Source organism: Leptopilina heterotoma, unplaced genomic scaffold (genome assembly GCF_015476425.1).
Source record: "Leptopilina heterotoma isolate Lh14 unplaced genomic scaffold, ASM1547642v1 Lhet_70, whole genome shotgun sequence".
NCBI lineage: Eukaryota > Metazoa > Arthropoda > Insecta > Hymenoptera > Figitidae > Leptopilina > Leptopilina heterotoma.
The window spans coordinates 729369-753066 of record NW_025111162.1 but is presented as its reverse complement, the minus strand read 5'-3'; positions in this window follow the sequence as shown (position 1 = coordinate 753066).

Genomic DNA, 23698 nt, shown 5'->3' with positions numbered 1-23698 from the left:
CTTCAGATTCATAATCCGCAAACCCGAAAACCCCCGAGTAACGAGTTTTAATTGAATTCCATGAGTTCTACAAAATTCTTTTGCCATATTGGATCCGACATTTTGAATATTTAACATCCGACTTCAAATTCGAAATTAGCGAATCCAAAAACCTTCGAGTACAAAGTTTTAAGTCAATTGCATTATAATTTGGATTTTTTATTGTGCCTTTTCCACACCCTTTTTTGAAAAAAACACTTAGTATCAAAAGGCTAATCTGTCCAAAGCTCCCCCGTTTCGCCTAAAATCGACAAAAATATAATTCTTATTTATTGTATTTTTCAAATTCGTCAGTGTGGAACTTTCTTAAATGCCCAGTAAAAAAGTTCGATACACGGACCGCGGAGTTCGTATACGAGCTCGGTAGCTCGTATGAGAAATATGAGAAATCTCTCATACGAGCCTTTTCCGTAATGAGAAGTGTATAGATGCTTGTATACGAGGTGACTTTTAAAGCATTTTTCTTAATATAACACCATTTTAAAGTAAATGTAGATAATAGAAATGAATTTTTAAAGTAAAACAAAGCTAAATTTACCTATAAGGGAAATGAAGTTTTAAGAAAAAAAGGATAATTTTGTTCAAAGAATTTATTCACACTGAAAAAAGGTTAGAATTTGATAATTCCTTGTTACTCTAACTTACCGACATTAGATATTTCTCGGATGCGGTAAGCACGATTTTGTATTGGCGGTAGAATAAATAAGTTTTTCTTCATTGCTAATTAATAATATATTATTATTTATTTATTAAATAAATGTTCATATAAAATAATTAAATTTAATACAAAATCGTGCTTACCGCATCCGAGAAATATCTAATGTCGGTAAGTTAGAGTAACAAGGAATTACCAAATTCTAACCTTTTTTCAGTGTGAATAAATTCTTTGAACAAAATTATCCTTTTTTTCTTAAAACTCTATTTTCCTTATAAATTTAGCTTTGTTTTACTTTGAAAATTTATTTCTATTATCTACATTTACTTTAAAATAGTGTTATATTAAGAAAAATGCTTTAAAAGTCACCTCGTATACAAGCATCTATACACTTCTCATTACGGAAAAGGCTCTTATGAGAGATTTCTCATATTTCTCATACGAGCTACCGAGCTCGTATATAAACTCCGCGGTCCGTGTATCGAATTTTTTTTTACTGGGTTCACTGCAAAAAATGGCGTCTAAAAGTAAGACGTTTAGACGTTTATAAACGTCTTATGTAAATAAGCGTCTTATTTGAGCGTCTTAAATGAAAAACATAACCTCCAAATACATGCATTTTAGAAGGCAAATAAGACGCTTATAAACGTCTTCAATGTGACCACGTAAACGTCTTAAACCAAGACGCTCTTTTTTTACAGTGTTTTTGTTTATATCTATGAACAGGTTATATTTTGTATATCGACAAATCTGGTCTCATTCGAAAGAGAATCCAAAACTATTATTAATTTCATTCTGATATTGAATATAAAATATTAATTTACCCATTTTAAGACGGGACACTCATATGACAGTTTTCTAATTACATTAAAATCTTTTTTTTCTGCCACAACGTAAAACTTTCACATTTGGAAACACGACATTCAATTTTTGGAAGTTGATTCGTCGTTATCTTTTGCTGCGTATTCGTCAGTAAAACAGCTTTTTTGCTCACTGGATAAATTTTTAATCACGCATAAATACAAAATTTTGCATTCAAAGTAAAATAATGTAAAAGTGAGGGACACGTCATTTTTATTTTTTTAGAAAGGTTAAACAATTAAATAAAGTTATCAGCAGATTGTTATCATTGATTTTAATCTTTTATTAAATAATACTACAGTTTTTTTATCATTTCTATTCGTCCCCTCTCAACTAACCTCCGAGCCACACTTTTAGCTCAGTTTTTGAAAAACTATGCACTTTTTATGCACTTATTACACAAAATAGTGTACGATACTCGTTCCCGAAAGCGGAATTTATAGAAAATATTTCTTTAATTTAATAAAACTAAGTCAATCTCGATCTTTAAATTTCAGTAATAATTATGGTTGGTGTAACAACTTGAATAATTGAGGCATTTTTTGAAAGTCAAGATTTGTTACTAATAATTTATTTATCTTATTAAATTTTTGTTACCTTAGATATAAATAATAAACTATTGTTACGTAATGAAAAAGGCTTAATTCACGAATCACTAACTTTGTTCTTTGTATTTTTTGAAATATTCCAAAATCGTAAATACCATAAAGGGATAAATTATTGTTAAGCAAAAGAATTATTTAAAGTCCAATAAATTTCAATCTAAAAACCATGAAGACTAACTAAAAGTTGGTAAAGAACCAAATATTATACGACTTGGGTGAAAATATTAATACTATTCCCAAGAATAGAAGTGGTTAATTTAATAGATAAATAACGATTATTACTTAATCGTTGGTTACTATCTTTATGATAATCAGATAGAATATATATCCCAAAGGATTTGCGCGCAGATGATATCAGTTTTTTAGTGGGATGAAATAAATGGAGAGAAATAAACAGAGACCGCGCGTTAGAGATTAAGGAGCGTTGCCTAGTAATTTGACTCGAGCAAACTATAAATCCATAGGGATATCTTACGTCGTAAAGAGCATGAAGAGAAAAACTGCGAACCAAAGGAGTCGTGTCGACTTTGGTCTCCAGCAGTTGCTCCATGTATATATAAGAATTGAGTCGGGAGTAGTGGACAAAGGGTAAAAGAGTGAATAAGGTTTCAGCCCACCTCCGATCTCTCGTAAATTTATTATACGAAAATATCGGTGGGCAATGTCTCGTAAAACAACGCCTACTAAACGAGCCGCTGCTCGCGGACTTTCGTATATCTCTCTATATTATCCCTTTTCTCAACGCGCACACACTAGTTTGCCCAGTTATTTAAGGTAAAGCCTCCTTAATCTCCGTTATAGCTGTCGGAGCCGCCAGTAAGATGAAACAATTGCCGCCACTGTATGACAGCTCAACGCATATGTCTTTTTAATCTTTTTTCTAACATGTTTCTTGTTTTCTTTTTTGCACATCATCCACGACATTTGTACACGCGTGATCCTATACGCTACAAGTGTTAATCCCTGACAGATTGAGAGAATATCAAATCAATTTCTTTTAACAAAATATACCAAATAACTCACCTTGTTGGTTCATGATGTAGTAGCAGCACAGTAGTAGCACATGATGGGGTCACTTCCCCAGAACGAGACTAAACAGTTAAAAATGATAATCATGATTAGTTTATCTAATCATCCAATGTCAATTCCGTTGTTTCCTCCATTCTGACGAAGTATGCACACTGAAAAACTGTTGGTAGAGTTGTTCGCCTAATGCGGTGAACTGCTGCGTTAAATAGAAACGCACAGCTCACTTTATTTTTGGGCGAGTTACTCTCCTTTTTGGGCTAGCAACTCTCCTTTTTGATAGAGCTGCTGACCTTTTTGTCAAGCAGCAGCTCGCCAACGCCATTGGTAGTCAAGTTTAGGAGAGCAACTCGCCTAATTTTGATAGAGCTGTAAGTTTAAAGTTAAGTAGCGCTGCACAACAGTCAATAGCGGAACTGCTCTACCAACAGTTTTTCAGTGCAGGGACCCGGGTATTCGATCGTATTATTCCAAAAATGAGTTTTTTCACTACTACCCTAATAGAGCGCAATTTAAAAAAGTTTTCAAACACTCCCGAAGCTATTATAACTGGTGCTCATGATGATAATTTCCTATTCCTTGTCTCCATGCTCATCTTCTTCATTTGAATCTAAAACAAAAAATTTTGTCGCAATTACAAAATATCCAAATGCTCTGGGAACAAATACATTTTAACCACCTGTGGTAAACAATTTGGAAAAAAAATTTCAACCCCGTTATATCTCGGAACTTGCCGACCTCGGTTTCTAGCAACTCGTGATGTTATTATCTCGCAAAAAAATATACACGACAATTTAGTATGTAAATTGAGCGTTTATCCGGCAAGTAATGCGCGATAAAAATTAACATATTTAACACTTAGTCCGGAACTGTGGGGCGACAGCCACGTCTGCTGAATCCAAAGAGATAAGATACACCATTTGCCCCATCTCATTTTCAAACCAAGCCAGAACTACACTCCCTTATTCGAGGCGGTCATATTAATGCCCCGCTAACCCGGAGATTGCGGCATTCACTAAATTAAAATACCCTGTGTAAATTAAAACCCATAGCAAATGCCATAGTCAGTCGTTAGTCATGGTTTTTGGTTCTTAAAGAGAATAAAAAGAAGAGTAAAATAAACATTTTAAAAATAAATTCTCTTCCTCTTTTTTTCGAAATGCAAAGTAAAATCATGTTTGGACTTTTTTCATCGAGCCTAATTAAAGGGACCTTTTAATACATTATGCATTTTGTATAATGTTGGTTCCACTTTTTTATTTATTTGCCTTCCTTTCGAATTACTAGCGACTAATTTAAATTGGTTACGTTTAATTCAAATGTTGTTTTAAAAGAACATTTCGAGAGTCATTATAAATCACGGATATAAATACTTTAATTTAGAAAATTTGATTTGAAATTCTTCAAAATCTAATTCCTTTTGTCTACCATGTTAAATTCGTAAAATCTAACACCATATTTGTAATCAGCGGCCCAATAAACCTCGAGTAACGAACTTCAGGCATATTTAAACAATTTTTTTAATTTTATCATCTTCTTAACCATTATAAATATTTTTGTAAATTCACACCAATCCCCCTTGGATTTTCACTTTTTTATAAATTTTAAATTTTGACGTAACGTAACGGACCCTAGGGGAGGCGTTACTTTGAATGTCCCTTGAAGTCTAGGTAAAAAATAGGTCACATTTGACGTAACGGATATAAGTACTGCTGGAGTAATCAAATGACCTTTAAATTTAGAGAAAAAATAGTCGCTTTACAATTGCAGCAGTTTCGCGAAGCAGTGATGTCATGTAAAATACACCCACTGCACTCAATATTTCACCACCGTGATATAAATAATATAATATTAGAAACAATAGAACCAATAACAAGAGGAAAAAATATACACATCAATATTAATTGACACTTATGGCATTATATATATATATATATATATATATATATATATATATATATATATATATATATATATATATATACGACTATTGAATGATTTATATAAAAATATCATATTCATTAACAAAAATAAAAGCAGAGAGGTATTTTTGGGAATGACAAATTTTTTTTGATAAATGTCAGTAAAATGGAAATGTAATGAATAAAATATGTTACATTTCGACTGTCAGCGATTTTTCGGGTGCTTTATATATAATAAAACCGACAACTTCAATATATATGGGAGGGATGGAAACAGAAAGAGAGAAAGAGCGTCACGCAAACATTAGCAAGTCGAACGGGCCGTCTATCTCTGCCAGATAACACGATTAAAGTCACGGTGTGGTGCAGTCACACAGCCGTCGCTCACTTTTTTCCAAAACACGAGATTGCATTACGAACTGTCACGGAACGCGACAACCGTGTGTCAATTTTCCCTCCTTTCGTTGCCAGTTTTAGGTTAGAAGGCGTCCATAAAATAACTACGACTGCTGATGCAAAAAAAATCTCTCTAGAGATACAAACTGGATTTAAATATTTTTTAAATACACTAAAAAACTCTTAAATCAATACAATATTTGGAAAGAAGACTATAGTCTTCAAAATTAATTTACAAGAATGAAATTGTAATCTAAATTTCTAATTTAAAAGGTTAAGGGACATTAATTACGCAAGACATTTTTGGGAAATTTTAACACACCCTCTACATTATAAAATTTTATTATACTTACTTAAAATATTCTAGCAGTAATTTGAAAAGAGTTCCTAAATTTTCTAATAATTAAGTTGATGATCTGCTGATCTACACGGAGAGAAAAAAAAGTTGTAACTGCTTTCTTTTGACTTGGGTATCAGAGATTATGTTAACGCCTGTGTCGGTCAAGTAGTTTTAACCTGGGTCTCCGGTTGGTATAACCTAAATTTTTTCTCCGTGTATATACACTTTAGTCTGGATGAGTTAACCCATTAATGCCCATGGGAACAGAAACGCAGATATCGAAAAAACAACAAGTGGGATCCTGGCATGGGGTCTAATAATAATTTTTGACGTTAAAAATTTTGTTTAAACAATTTTTTTTAAACAATTTGTTATAAACAAATTAAGAAAAATTGATTTTCATAAAAAACTGATAGCGCCATTCGATTCTACGCGAAAAACTACTACGAGAACATATGTTGCAAAATTTTTTTAAAAAGACCTATTGTTATAAAAATGTTATAAACAATTAGCCTGCATATATACTCGTTCCAGCCCATAGGCACAAAAAAGAAGATATCGAAAAAACAACAAGTGGGATCCTGGCATGGGGCCTAATAATAATTTTTGACCTTAAAAATTTTGTTTAAAAAATTTTTTTTAAACAATTTGTTATAAACAAATTATGAAAATTAGATTTTCCTAAAAAACTGATAGCGCCATTTGATTCTACACGAAAAACTACTACGAGAACATATGTTACATATTTTTTTAACAATTTCTTGTAAACAAATATAGAAAATTTAAGTGAAATTTTTTAGTATTGGAGTATTTACATTATTTACAGCATATCTATTATACAATTTATTATAAATAAATATGAAAATGTTGAATTTTTTAAATTCAACCATGTTGTTGCATGTGAATTGTGCATAAGTAAATGTTGCACTTTTTACAGAATTTTTCTGTTCTTTTATTACATTTCGAATTATTTTCGACCACATAGGAGCATCTAGACTGTACCCCTAATCTTATATCATGATTGTCGGAGGATTTAGAATCATTACTATTTTTAGGTTTCTCAGCTGTTCTTTGCCGTTGTAAATTTTGTAAATAGTGTTGGCATATAGTTCCTCTACAACATCTTTGGTACCTTTACGATCTTCAGGATGTAGCAAATTTTATAATACAGTTGCGTTTGTCACTGAAGCTTGCAAAAGTCTTTTAAATAAGCACCATGTCCACTTTTTACCGCCAACTTCTGGAAGTACTGCATTGCAATGTTGGTCGTGTAAATCCACTCCTCCCATTTTTCTGTTATACTGTGAGAAAGCATCAGGAAAATTTATAATTCGTTGCGATTTATCAACCCAACGTTTCATTTGTGCCTTAGGTTCGATTCCATACGTCGTAGATAAAATAGACACAGGCCGAGAGTCCATTACTGTAATATAATTTATCTTTGAATTTGAATCAAAAACACTTGAGAAAGTTCCTCTAACACACTTGTTTAGAATGTTAATTTTAGTATTGACTCGATTTTGTCGTACTGTGCCAGTTACAGAAATTCCAATTTTCTTTAGATGAACCAGTAAGTCGGGGGAAGTGAAAAAGTTATCGATAAGTAAATCATAATTGTGTAGTTTATCACTATAGGAACTGATTCCAAAAGATTATGCAGCATTTTCAGGACCATACTCGAGAACCTAGCTCAATATTTTGTAAAGCAGTATCAGTTGTAGAATGTGACTTCCCAGTGTAGATTTCTAAATCAAAAATGTAACCTGTAACTGAACAAATAGCCCATAACTTTATACCAAATCTAATGGGCTTATTTCTTATACATTGTTTTATGCCGAAATGTCCGAAGTATTTCACCATAACTTCATCAACTGATAATAATCTGTGGCTAAACCAACCAAACTGTTGTATATTTTTGCGAAACAAATTATAAAGGCATCTCACTTTCCACACTTTATCATTAGTATTTCGATCGTCATCAGTGTAAAACTTAAGTTTACTTTTTATACTGCAAAATTCATTTTGCGACATAGTTTTTTGAACTAATGGACAACATTATATTAATTTGGTAGACCAATAATCGCGGTAGGATTTTCTGCTATTCATTATTGACAATAAAATAATCCCTAAAAACTTATCAAGTGAGTCATATGATAAATCAAAATCGTTTTCTTTAGTAGCTTTTACAATATGATCTTTCATTCATTTCGAAAAAAAAGTTTGAATAGGTCAACGGAGGTTTTTGTTGTAAAGCTTCGCGAAAATTTTCATCAATCGAATCATCATCGTCAGTCATTGCATTGTTTTGAGAACAACCTTCCTTCCAATTATAAATGTGATCCATTTCCAATTTTTTCTGTGTGCTATTGTAGCTACATTTTACGTGTTCGTAATAACCGCGAGGCAATGCAGTATTATTACTGATATCTTCTGTATCAGAATCAGTGCTTGAGCCACTGTTTGTGTCGCTGTCAGGAATAAAAGCAATATCAACAGTTTCTTTATTATTTATATCGTCCTCAGAAACAAAAGTTTCTAAATCTTTTACTCTTCGAGTAGATTTTCTTTTTTTAGGTGGCATGTTTGTTAGAAAGAAATTATTACCTATGAAGAAACACAAGGAAATCAAAAAACTAACAATAAAAACACAAACAAATGAAAATAAAAAATTCTGATCACCAAGGGAAAAAAAGGAAATAGTAATGAGGGAAATAAAAAAAGTACAAACCAATACTTACAACTGTCACCGAATATGAGTAAAAATTATTGAATAGCAGTTCGAAAAAGAACTAAATAAGAGGTAAATAGCACATAAAAAGTGACCAACAAATTACAATAAAAAATAAAACCACTGATACAGCACTAAATCACAAAATAATGAAACCAACCAATCTAGCCTGAGAACAAAACCCTATATATCTGCTAAGCAACAAAAAAATATTATAGTAGGGAATTTAAAGCCAAAGAAACAATTCTAAAAACAAAATAAGAAAAAAATTTTATGCTGACACACACAAAAAACAATTGTCCTCTAATACAGAAAAAACAAATGAAGACATACATCTACTATCCGCGAGAAAATGATAGGCCCCTGAAAAATGTTCGAGTTTGACTTGAAATATCTCTGTTAAAAAAATTATTTGAAAAAAATGAGAAATATTTTTGAAAAGCGTGAAATCTCATATGTTTGTATACGAAAGGCCAATATTGAAAAAAAAAAATTTTGCACCGTACAGGTGCAAAATTACATCACAGTGTACCCCATTTTTCGACATTTTCAAAAATGGTCGACTTTGGTACAAGATTTTAGATGGAAGCGATTATTCAAAAAATTCTAAAAAAGAACTATTTATTAACTGAATCTGTCTAAACGAATTTGCTTTATAGTTATTAATAAATCTTAATTATTATTGTATTTATTAACAATAATAGGAGGCAATGTTATCTCTGGTTCTAAGAGTCTAATTGAAATAAATCAAATTGGATGTTGTAAATAATTAATCTTTTTATTATCTTAGCTCATTAAAAAGAACGAAATTCTTCTATTAACTACATTTTTCAACATATATTTGGACAGTTTTTTTTCTTGAGAACAAGTGTAAAACGGTTGCAAAACCCCAATTTTTTCGACAAAATCTTAACCCTGTCATAAATAATACTACGAACTTCTCCAAAATGTGGACTCAGAATAAAGCTTAGAAATTTTTTCACATAGGCTATACAGTGCATGCCAGATTTTTATTTATGACAGGGTTAAGATTTTGTCAAAAAAAAATTGGGTTTTCGCAACCGTTTTACACTTGTTCTCAAGAAAAAAAAACTGTCCAAATAAATGTTGAAAAATGTAATTAATAGAAGAATTTCGTTTTTCTTAATGAGCTAATATAGTAAAAAGATTAATTATTTACAACATCCAATTTGATTTATTTCAATTAGAGTAATAGAACCAGAGATAACATTGTCTCCTATTATTGTTAATAAATATAAAAATAATTAAGATTTTTTAAAAATTATAAAGCAAATTCGTTTGGACAGATTCAGTTAATAAATAGTCTTTTTTCGGATTTTTCGAATAATCGATTCCATGTAAAATCTTGTACCAAAGTCGACCATTTTTGAAAATGGCAAAAAATGGGGTACACTGCTGTGTAATTTTGCACCTGTACGGTGCAAAATTTTTTTTCCAATATTGGCCTTTCGTATACAAACATATGAGATTCCACGCTTTTCAAAAATATTTCTCATTTTTTTCAAATAATTTTTTTAACAGAGATATTTCAAGTCAAACTCGAACATTTTTCAGGGGCCTATCATTTTCTCGCGGAAAGTATAGTGAAATATGTTTAAAGATTTAAAGGCAACAGATAAACATATTTTAAATTTAGAGTTTTCAAGACAAAAACGGAAAAACGGTTTACTGATACACTATAAAACATCGTCTTTACAAAAAACCAAAAATGAAGAGATTCCATAAAATTCTTTTCTTTGAAATCTCTGCAAGAACTTCTTTTTCGAGAAACATTTAAAACGTATCAAACATTTTCTAAGAAATTTCGCATAGAATAGAATAGCGCTATTAGCTTTTTATGATAATCAATTTTTCATTGCTTAGAACAAAGTTTATAACAAGTTTAAAACAAATTAACAAATAAAATTTTATAACTTTTAGCGTCAAAAATTAGTATTATACCCCATGCCAGGATTCCAATTGTTAATTTTTTATATCTGCATTTCTTTGCCCATGGGCTGGAACGAGTTTATATGCAGGCTAATTGTTTATAACATTTTTATAACAATACACGGAAAGAAAAGGTCTGGAAGAGATATCCATAAAAATATTGTTAAGCAGAATATTGTTGTGTTATCCAATTCAATGGAAGAGACAACTTTCAAAATGGAAGCACATTCCATATTCAATGGATGAGGGAGCCATATTATATTGTTGAATCAAATATGGATGTGACATCCATAGGCATGGTTGGGCTAACAATTCATGCTATGGACTTTCACATATGGCTGCCTCATCCATATAAACTTTGGTTGGGAGATCCATAGTTAGTTCAAAATTTTGATACATATTGCGCGCAATTCATTATCATGGCATCCATTTAAAAATGGACGTCTCAATTTGTCCTTCGCGTCGGTCTCCTGTCGAGTCTATATAATCGCGTTGTGAGTTTATTGTGTATAAATAGTGTTATAATTGTTTATTATTTATTATTGTTATTGTCTATTACTGTTTATGTAAATTCATTTTCATGAAATATGTGTAGAGTATATAAGGAATATTATATGCTCAAATATTGTAGTTTTGTGTATAGTGTAGAGGATAGCGTTAGTGTTTAGTATGCGTTAGGTCTAGGGTTCGTGTCTCCCCCATCGGTTAATAATTTATTTCGTATATGAGGCATTCTCTAACATAAAAGCCACCCTTAAAAAATTTCTTTTTGGAAATGAAGTATTTTAAAGTATACATAAAAACAAGTATGTATAGTAGGTTTTTAGGTCTGTGTAGTGCGTCGTTGCCATGTTATCAGGGGCTCAATTTTTTTAGTATAATTTTCAAATGGCAATATCTTTTACCTATATCAATGGATTTTAAAGTTGTACAAGTGTTTTTAGTAGAGAATTTTCCAAACTTTTGAATGAAATTACTAATTATTTAAAAAATGTAGTTTCATCAAAAGAAATTAAAAAAAATTTTTTTTCAATTTCCCTCCCTCTTTCCCCCTTTCAAATTTTTTTAAAAATACCCAAAAATGTTCCTTATTTTATAAGCTTTTTACCCCTCAAAAGCCATTTTGGGACATTGAAATGCGTACAAGCTACAGATGATTTTGTAACCCGGTGCAACTTATCAATTTTGCCCTTATTATTATAATTTTTACCATAGTGTTGTGCAGTGACAGTCAATTAGGAATTTTTTAGTAAAATATATTGTTTGGAACATGGGAAGTAGGTGTTTTACATTGCACTATTAAAAATTCATTATTTAAAGAAAATTCTAGACTACAAATCTGTGTTTAATTATACTTTAAAAAATACTGAATCACCATATGTCGTCGGGTTGGTGGAAAACTGTACCATTTCGGTAAATGTTATTAAAACATACCAATTCAAGAAAAAAGTTTTTTTCTTTTTTCCAAGTTTGTCAACACTGCTGCTAGACATAAAATAAGGTTATGCATTTTTAAAAAGCGGTATCTTAAATATTCTCTTGTTCATCTTTTCAATGTATTAATTCAAAATTTCTAATAATTTAAATTAATTGCTTGTGAATCATTATAAATTCTTTAATGCGACGCTTTTCTAGATCTTCATCGAAATTGTATGTTTTATAATAAACTTTGAAATGGTATTGTATATAACGAATTCTTGAAATGGTACAGTTTTCCACCAAGCCAAAGATGTATTTTACTTATTCATAACACTTCATGTAATTAGAATATCACTGCTTTTATAGAATTTCGTTAATATCAGTAGTTATATTAGTTGTAATATATATATATATATATATATTACAACTAATAGTAAAGTAAATATATTTATTTACTGTGTAAAAATCAACGGATATTAACGAAATTCTATAAAAGCAGTGATATTCTAATCACATGAAGTGTTATGAATAAGAAAAATACATATTAGGGTGGTTCTTATTTTGGAAAAGTTGGAATTTCTTAGGTCGCCGGCCGTAATTTGAATTAAAATGTGAAAAAAATGAGCTACCCACAAGAACAGTCCATTTGATATAGGTATTTAATATATTTTGGCAGTTGACAGCTATCAACCGTCAAAGTGTATTAAATTGCTAGATATAAACTGAAATTTTCACAAGAAACCGTTTTATTCGTAGAAGTTATTGTAAAAGTCGTGAAAACTCTCATTTTCAAAATTTGACAGCTTTTTGACAACCGGTAGCTGTCAAAAGATATTTTTGACATCATATTCGTGTTCAGCGTATGAAAAACTGTGGGAATACATAGACCCAAGTCAAATTTTTAAGAAATAAAAAAGTTATAATACAAAGTTTGCAGAAGTGCACCAAACCCATGTTAAACCCCATTTAAACTTTAACCCTTCGTCGGCACGGGTAAATATTTATCAAATGGGCTGTTCTTGTGGGTAGCTTATTTTTTTGCATTTTAATTCAAATTCCGGCCGGTGACATAAAAAATTCCAAATTTTTCAAAAATAAGAACCACCCTAATTAATACATATGGTGATTCAGTATTTTTTAAAGGAATTAAACACAGATTTGAAGTCTAGATTTTTTTTAAATAATGAATTTTTAATAGTGTAATGTGAAACACCTACTTCCCATGTTCCAAACAATATATTTTACTAAAAAATTCCTAATTGACAGTCACTGCACAACACTATGGTAAAAATTATAATAATAAGGGCAAAATTGATGAGTTACACCAAATTACAAAATCATCTGGTAGCTTGTACGCATTTCAATGTCCCAAAATGGCTTTTGAGGAATAAAAAGCTTATAAAATAAGGAACATTTTCGGGTATTTTTAAAAAAATTTGAAGGAGGGAAAGAGGGAGGGAAATTGAAAAAAAAAATTTTTTAATTTTTTTTTATGAAACTACATTTTTTTAAATAATTAGTAATTTCATTCAAATGTTTGGAAAATTCTCTACTAAAATCACTTATACAACTTTAAAATCCATTGATATGGGTAAAAGATATTGCCATTTGAAAATTATACTGAAAAAAATTGAGCCCCTGATAACATAGCAACCACGCATTACACATATCTAAAAACCTACTATACATACTTGTTTTTATGTATACTTTAACCAAATTCATTTCCAAAAAGAAATTTTTTTAGGGTGGCTTTTATGTTAGAGAATGCCTCATATATGCGGTTATTCAATAAGTGGTGTGTATTAATTAACAAAAATGTGTATAAAATATCTCAAGTGACATGAAATTTAATTAATTGAGTGGTTCAAATTTTTTTATTTCCTACTTCCATTACTATGGATCACCCAACCATAGATCTTTTGCTGCTCCAACAATATACAGCCAGCCATAGAATATGGATGCAGCAACCTTAACTATGGATATCCCGTATTTTTCAATATAATATGGCTGTGATATCCATGTATCTGGATGTGTCAACTATTCCTTTCTTTCCGTGTAGGTCTTTTTTAAAAAATTTTGCAACATATGTTCTTGTAATAGTTTTTTGCGTAGAATCGAATGGCGCTATCAGTTTTTTATGAAAATCAATTTTTTTTAATTTGTTTATAACAAATTGTTTTAAAAAAATTTTTTAAACAAAATTTTTAACGTCAAAAATTATTATTAGACCCCATGCCAGGATCCCACTTGTTGTTTTTTCGATATCTTTGTTCCTGTGCCCATGGGCATTAATGGGTTAAGTGAGAATTTAAAGCTGATTAAAGCGGACATTCTTTCCGTCTGTGATTGTACAAAAGTTAGTATCTTTCTAAAACTTATGCAATCTTAATGGGGTCTATACATGGTACGTTAACTCTATTTGATTTGAGTGACTTTCCTCCCATTAAAATAGATTAATGCAAGTTCCGGTAATAGAAATACATACCCTCATGTGTTATTTGATGATGTCAAACATTAAATGTTATAAATTAAATTGCAGTTTGGAGCTGTTAAATAATATATATTCTAAGGAACTTTTTTCGATCTAGGGGCAATTAGAGACTATGTCTATCTCCATAACAAGTTCTCACCTACACATAACCTACCTGAGACTAGAGTTATAGTGTTCTGAAGAAGTAGGTAGTGCCATGGTATACTGTCAGATCAAATAATTACATAGCCGCAGTCATGCGTTCCATAAAAGTCATCAGCAACGGCACATTTTGAACACATTTAGCCTATCTTGTGTATCACTATCTTTACATGTGTGAATGGGACTCCCTGTTAGGTGACCATGTTTGAGTCTCGAAGCAGAACCTTCGAGTAGTTCACGCCGGTATCGTCCGAATCCTTATTTAGCAGTCCGAAGAGGTCGAAACCTAAGGCTTTTAAGACAAAATGACGGCGTCGAACTGCTTCTCTATTTTATTGGGCATCTTTCATCTTCTTTGAGTGGGATAACCTTCTCAAAAGTGAATTTTCTTGCATCAGAAGCGCTATCCCATTCCCTCTTTTGGTTGTACTTGACCACTCATATGCTAAGGCATTGATTTGTCAAGCATTGATTTGTTCTGGATAGGAGTGGAAATAGAAAATACTTGTTGTAAGACTATTTGCTCCACGCCGCAAATTAATTAGAAACTCATTTGTAATATATCTATGTATATATTAAGTATAACATATAATGTTGGCCATCATCAGATAACAGATGAGGTACCTTGTCACCCTCAAGATTCAGGTATGATTTGAAATTTAATCATTTAAAAACCTTCAGCTGAGTAACTGCATTTACTCGTGTTTCTTGTTAAACTTATGTACTTATTGTCACGAAGACTGTATTATAGAAATAAACATATTTCATATTTATTAAACAAATTTCAGTGTTTTAATCTGTGGAAACTAATAACCCAACACGTATATCAATATTTTATGTATTATATTAGATTGTTCAAATTTTATTATTAGCTAAATAGTTTTTCGATTTCAAGAAGTTCAAAGAGTAAAATATACCTATTGTAGAGAACAAAGGAATTAATTAATAAACTACCCGAGTCGAAATTTAAGCCCTACTTTCACCCTGAATTTTCAGGGTCTATTGAGTGTTAGGAGTAGTAAAGTAGGGTCTAATTCTAATACAATTAGACCCTACTTTGACTCCCAAAATAGGCGGAAATTTGCCAATCTTCCATTTGGAGAAGCAAAGGAGGGTCTACTTCTAAGAAACCTATACCGTACTTTTAAACCTCGTAGACCCTACTTTCATACTCCTAGACCCTACATTCTAAAAGAAAATTTAGAATTGTTTTTTAATGCATTACTTGAAACACTGCAAATGCAAAAAGTACTCCAAATTCATAAATACTGATGTGTTTTATAGCGTCTATATACACTTCGTGTATATAGACGCTATAAAACACATAAAATTCCACTTTTACTCATCCCTAGTGCTTCAATTGAATCTGAGCAAATCTCCAAATTTTTCTTTTTCTAATTGTAGGGTCTAGGAGTATGAAAGTAGGGTCTACGAGGTTTAAAAGTACGGTATAGGCTTCTTAGAAGTAGACCCTCCTTTGCTTCTCCAAATGGAAGATTGGCAAATTTCAGCCTATTTTGGGAGTCAAAGGAGGGTCTAGTTTTTAAAAATTGTATTGAAATCAGACCCTACTTTACGACTGCTAAACCTGAATAAGCCCTACATTTTCAGAGGCTAAGTAGGGTCTAAATTTCGACTCGGGTATATTTACTGGTGAGTAATCAAAAACCATTTCAATAATATATCATGCTGTAGACATTTGGGGGACATTTTAACTGGAGAGTTGAATATGTGCAGAGGTTAACGAGTGTCAATAGTGTTACTATTAGAAATTCGGGAGTTGTAGTTGACGTTTATGAGCAATGTTCCTTCTACCCCTAAACTATTTTCATTGTCATGTCAATGATTTCCATGTGCCATAAACCCCTCAATTTCATGACAAGCTCTTTACTACTGAAATAAATCACATATGCAGCTCGTACTACATTAATAGAACTTATTTTTAGTTTATTCTAGGAAATAAATTTTTCAAATTGAAGACGATGAATTAAAAATTAAGGTACTACTACTTTTTAAGAATTCAAAAAACACCTCCTAAAGTGTTCACAACCAATTGTAAATTATAAAAATAAATTTTTTTAAAAGTATTCAATAAATATATAATGAGCCATTGACAAATTAAGTAAGGCTTTAAGGGGATGGTGGGGGTCTAGCTATTTGTTACGACCAGCAGAAACAGTGGGGCTAATGTATGTAACAGAGTCTGACATGCGAGAAGTGAAGGGATTTCAATTTCCAAAAAAATTTTAGGTAATTTATGAATGGCCTCTAACGATACATATAAGTTTAAACGCGTTTTTCTCAAAATAATGTTTTCTCAAATGGCGGACACTTCATCTCTAAATCTACTGAACCGATTTTCATAAATCTTAGGTCATTTTGTTTGTTAGCTGGTCCTGTATGTGAATTCACCAAAAAATAGTCCAAAAATTCTAAAAAACATTTTTGCAGACTAGAAAAATAATGACAAACATAATGGTATATTTTGAAACAAAATATTGAAACATTTGCTATTTTTTATTTTAATCGATTTTTCATTATTGGTGGTGGATTTCTATGCAAGACACCTTCCTTTCTAAATGGCAGTTTAAATTTTTTGTTTAGGATTTGTCAATCTTGAGATTAACTGTCCGCCATTGGACAGTTAACTTTTTGAAGATTCGAACTTGATGCTATCTGTAGATTATGATATTAAATAAAAATTAAAAACAAACCATTAATTTTATTCTCCAAATATGTACTAAGGTGGTCAAAAAGTTTTTTTTACATAATTATTTATAATAAAAGAGCTAAAAAAACTTAAAAATTTGGTTTTTTAAGAGCCTTCTAAAGTGTAGTAGTACCTTAAGTCCCATTTTAATTAAATAGTAAACTTAGATTAAATTATTTCAATTATATATTTTACTACTATTTACTACATGGAGGTGAAACTATTTTCTAAATTTTAATAGTCACTTGATGAAGACTCTAGTGATACTTTACTAGGTGGGGTCAATCTAGCACTAGAGAATTAGCCTCTGGTCAAAAAATAACCACATCTCCCAATTTCAATACCAAATCAAAAATGTGTCACAATTTAACGGAGCAGTTACAAAGTAAGAAAAGTGGAAAATGAGATGACAAGATGATGGTTTATAGAGGGCGGGAACTTAAAAAATTGAAGTGGCGGTAAATGTATATATGCCGACAAGGGGTGAAGGCGGACACGATGGGTGTATTTTGCAAGAGGGATGGCGCGAGGGGAAGGGAACTTGGCCATAAAACAACGGGCGCAGTCTGCTTGTTATCCAGACGCCGTAAACTCTGAATATGAATCTGAATTATGGAATTATACGGAGCAGTAATTCATATCGTTGGCGCATGTAGGGTGGGCTTGGAGAGACCCCCTTAAATCATTCGCTACACTCGTTTGCTGAGTCTCCAGAAGCGAGGTGCTCGCTTAGCAGCAAAGGAGGACACGGGACCCTATAAAGAGACGCGTTGACGCACCTCATAAAGGCGGACCGAGACCGATGCCGCGGGAGAACTTGCAATGGACATTAATAGCCTCCATAAAGATCTGGACTATCCTCTGTCCAAGGCGTATCCACTCGGTTTATGTATATATTTAAACACACACATTCTCTTTCTATCTACACTCTGGGGGTGCTCTCGGAATCTGCTGACAATCCCTTAGGCTCAAAATCCCTAAAGTTAACTAAAACTATTGGAGATAAGGGTTTGCTTCACTATTCTCGAAATTGTTTAAGATTCTGATGCTCGAGGTTGATTTTACAATGAGCGAAAGGTATTAACTGCCGTTACGTTAAACCAATCCCGTCAACACCAAAGATTTAAGGAAACGTATTAATTGCTAAATATGGACGTACTTTAACGAGTCGGGTAATTACCCGAAGCTTCTGATAATTTCTAGTGGTAACTGCAATAAGTAAGACCAAAACTGCCATGACGTTGACATTGATTATTATTGACAGGATTGTCAATGCTAAATATTTAAGGCGATATGTAGCCACTAATGTAGACGTTCCTTAAAGTGAGTGTAGTTACTCGACGCCACCGAGAGAGACGCTAACTTTTCACGACTTGAAAACCACGCCCCGGGATAAATAACTATAGATGTTAATTTTTCTCCTACAATTACACAAATATTACTTTGACGCCTCCCGTTCATATAATATGCTTACCCACATAGCACAGTTTTTTCCGGGAAGTTTCCCACGTTAAGTTCGGAAATTTGACGTGTTAAGTTCCTGGAAACTTGATATGTCTCAAGATTTAAAGTTTCCACTGTTAACTTCCAGGAAATTATCAATGGAAATTTCCTGAAAAATTTAAGGAAGTTTTTTTGGAAGTTTCTCTAAAATTATTTCTGTTAATTTCACAATTGTTCAGTAAAGTTTCTTGTATAATTTATTCGTTAATTTTACATTAATTATTATTTAAAATAATAATAAATATTTAATACTTATACAAAATGGAGTTTTTTCATAAAAATAAAATTTAAAAAATTATTTAATTAACTTATTTATACTTTTCCCGCAGTTGTTTCTACTATTTTTGTTTTTGGAAACCTTATATTAAAGAAGACAAACTTTGAAAATAAATTCGGGGGAACGGGGAATCGAACGCGGGTTTCGACGGACGCAACGCAACTACCTAACCAACTACGCTAAACTAACATGTGTGTAGAGGAAAAGAAAATCTTTCTCTTAAGGTACAAGTAATCTTAATGGTTGGTAAATATGAATGGCGGAATAATTTAAAAATTTTATTCTCTCAATTCAAATATATCTTATATATAATTGTTAGAATTTCATTTTTATGGAGATTAATAATTTTAAATAGTGCTTATTACTGATTATTTTATACATATGAGAATAATTAAACAAGTAATACAAGCAGTTTTAATACGTGAAATTAAGATATATTAAATACAAGTTTTTCTTTACCAGCATTAATTCTTTTCATTGAAATAGTCTGCCTATTGAAATTGAAATCAATATTAAATGCATTTGTTTTTAATAAATGCATTTCATATTATTATTATTTTAATAATAATTAATAATTGTAATGATAGAAATTAAAAAAATAATATATCATAATAATATTATTATAATTCACTCGCGCTAACGTTCGTTCGGTTGCATTTAAAGTTACTTGTTTTTATTTATTAATTTGTTTTTATTATATTTTGAGATAAGTAAATATTTACTGGACATAAATGTTGTAATTTTAATTAATTACTATTATTAATTATTAACTATAATTATCTTCGCACTTCATTCTTTCATTCATGCCACAGTTTGACGTTATAATTGTTGTGTATGCTTTTGCTTTTTTTTCCTTCGGAAAATATTGGAAAATAGTGTTTGAAAAATCGAAAATATGCAGGTATTTTTCAAGATTTATAATAAAATAATATTTGAAATTAGAAAATTTAAACAAAAAGTTATGATTAACAAATAAATTTTGTTTTTATATGCTTTTTTACAACAAATTTCGCTTGACTGATCTTTAAGTAATTCTCATTCTGTAGAAAATGACCTTTAAAATAAGCTCAAGAGCATTAAAAAGTGTTCATAATTTTAGAAATTATTCAAATTTATGAAAAACGTTGAAAATGACGATTTTTTAAGCATATTTTGGAAAAATACTGTCCAAATGACTTCTGTAAGGTCTTATTCTTTTCACAATTTTATCATCTTTCAAAAAATAAAAATAAAAAAATTTAATTTGCATAAAATTTTGTTTTAAAAGTTTTTTCATTCACCTGAAAATGAGTGGTATTTCAATTTTGACCGATAGTGTATTTCTAATAATAATAATTAAACAAAATACATACAATTTTAATTAAATTCGTTAAAAAAATTTGATAAAGAAAAAATTTCACATTCTACAAAAAAGTGAAAAATTCGTCAATTTAGATGAATTTTTTTTAAACAATATTATCACAAAACAAATTTGAGTTCGTGAAAATTTGAACTAATTAAAACAAAAGTGATACAAATTTTCTAAAAATTAATTTTTAAATAATATATGAAGTTAATAAAAGATAAAAATAGATAAGATTACATTTTCTTATACAAGCTTGTATTAATATTAATTAGTTTTCAACTACAATAATTTATAAATAACTATTTATATATTTTCGAATGTTAAATTATTATTATTTATATTAATATTGATTGAATTTCAAAAACTTTCAAATTAATGTTTCAGAAAAGTTGAAAATTGTAAAAAAATGAAATTTATTATTTTCTAGAATTTTTAACTAAAATTCTTCTCTAAATCAACTATATTTAATAATTTTTGAAAAAGTTCTTTGAGAATTTGGAAAAATTCCCATGTTTTGAAAAATTGCCATATGTAACTTCCATGTAACTTCAAATTATTTTTTTTAAAAATTAAATTAAATTTTTTCAAAAAAATTAATTCTTTAACTTGTGAGTTAAAAGTGTACAAAATTCAAATTTTCATATATTTTAATTTGAAACCTTTTCAAAATTATTTACATATTTAAATACAGAAGTAAACAATTTTTTGAATAATAATTCTTATAAAGAATTTTATCAACAAATTTTTAAATAATTGAATTCTTTTGACGAATTTTAATCAAATTTTTAAGAATAATTACATTTTTCTACATAGGAATTCGATTAAAATTAAACTAAAATAATTAAAATTTTGCGACTAGTTTTAATTTAGGAAAATAATTTAATTCCTAAAACAAAATAATTTATTAATCAAAAAAAAAATTTTTATTCATAAAAAAAGTTTATTATTTATGAAATTATTTGAATTATTGCGAAGAAATTTATAAAAAATTTATTAATAATTGAATTGCTGTGAAATATTTATTATTTATGAAAATAATTAAATGCTTGAGTACAATTTTATACAAACTTTTTCTAAATATTTAAATTCTTTTGGGTTTATTAAAATAGTAGATATTGAAAATCATTGATGTGAGCAAAATTTTTGAATGTAATTGATATAATGCTGGTAAAGAAAAACTTGTATTTAATATATCTTAATTTCACGTATTAAAACTGCTTGTATGTATTACTTGTTTAATTATTCTCATATGTATAAAATAATCAGTAATAAGCACTATTTAAAATTATTAATCTTCATAAAAATGAAATTCTAACAATTATATATAAGAAATATTTGAATTGTGAGAATAAAATTTTTAAATTATTCCGCCATTCATATTTACCAACCATTAAGATTACTTGTACCTTAAGGCCGCAGTCCCATGGCAGCGTTTTGCGTTGCGTTGTAATAAGAGAGAATGCAGCAAACGTATATTTGCGTCTTTTTCTCTCCCATTACGACGCAACGCAAAACGCTGTCATGGGACTCCACCCTAAGAGAAAGATTTTCTTTTCCTCTACACACATGTTCCCGTGTAGAAATTTCGCTGGGGCCCTGATCAGGGCCGGATAGGGCCGACCTATTAGGGAATAAAACGCCGCGCCCGATGTGGCCCTGATCAGGAAATCCACATTTTCTTGTCGCCCCGATCTGGCCCTGATCGGGCGCGGCGTTTCATTCCTTACTATGGCCCTAGTAGGGCAATTTCTACACGGGTTAGTTTAGCGTAGTTGGTTAGGTAGTTGCGTTGCGTCCGTCGAAACCCGCGTTCGATTCCCCGTTCCCCCGAATTTATTTTCAAAGTTTGTCTTCTTTAATATAAGGTTTCCAAAAACAAAAATAGTAGAAACAACTTCGGGAAAAGTATAAATAAGTTAATTAAATAATTTTTTCAATTTTATTTTTATGAAAAAACTCCATTTTGTATAAGTATTAAATATTTATTATTATTGTAAATAATAATTAATGTAAAATTAACGAATAAATTATACAAGAAACTTTACTGAACAATTGTGAAATTAACAGAAATAATTTTAGAGAAACGTCCAAAAAAACTTCCTTAAATTTTTCAGGAAATTTCCAGTCCTTTTTCCAGGAAAATTCCAATGATAATTTTCTGGAAGTTAACAGTGGAAACTTTAAATCTTGAGACATATCAAGTTTCCAGGAACTTAACACGTCAAATTTCCGAACTTAACGTGGGAAACTTCCTGGAAACTTCCCGGAAAAAACTGTGCTATGTGGGTATAGAAAAACAAAATATGCAAGATCATTCTTATTCATATTTTGATGCAAGATATAATTTTTAGTAGATTTTCCATGCAATAAAAGTCTTATTCAAAATTGTGTCCAAAACAATTGCCATTGACAGAACTATAAATGTAACCTAAATCTTCCTTCTAATATTATATTACATTTATTTTTCTGATAATTTCAGTGGATATCTATTGTTTATAAGAAGCTTTAAATAAATATCCTCTCTTATGTAATAACATAATTATTTTATAAGCAATTGTAATTAAAAATTACATTAAACTGAATATTTCATAAAATTCATAGTGTAAGCTAATTTCAGAGTGTTTTTTTCGCATAGAATTTTGAATAAGCATTTTATTGCAGGGACACTCCAATAAGAATTATCTTGCATTAAAGGTTGAATAAGAATGATCTTCCATTTGTTTTTCTATAAGCATTATAATTATGAACAGGAGGCGTCGACTTATATTTATCTATGCACGTCAACAAATTAAATAAACGCGTAAACTTCTTAAGTAACCGTACCTTAACGTGAAAGTAATTACCCAACGCCATCGTGAGAGGCGCTGACGATAATTTAAATTTTACTCCCCGATTCTTTTATTTATTCTTTTATTTAACTATATTGTCATTTTTTTGTAATTTATGTCAAATCATTCTGACAAAACATATATTATCGAATATAAAAAAAATTACTATTCATCACTCTAAGGGGAATTCGTAAACAGTCAGGAAATAACCAGAATTCAAATTTGGCCCACAACCAATATACAAGAGACTAATTCAATATGCAAGTTACGTCCGACAATGACTGACCAAGAGAGCGAATGAAATATTGTTCTCAAAATCTCACTGGACATATACTTTGAAAAAAATGAATCTCTCGTTATTTTCGTGGAGTAATAAAAAATAACTGTCAAAAGAAACGCTTACAAATATATTCAAGGCATTTATACTTGAAATTGCATAATTTTATTGCTTTATTTTTTTCA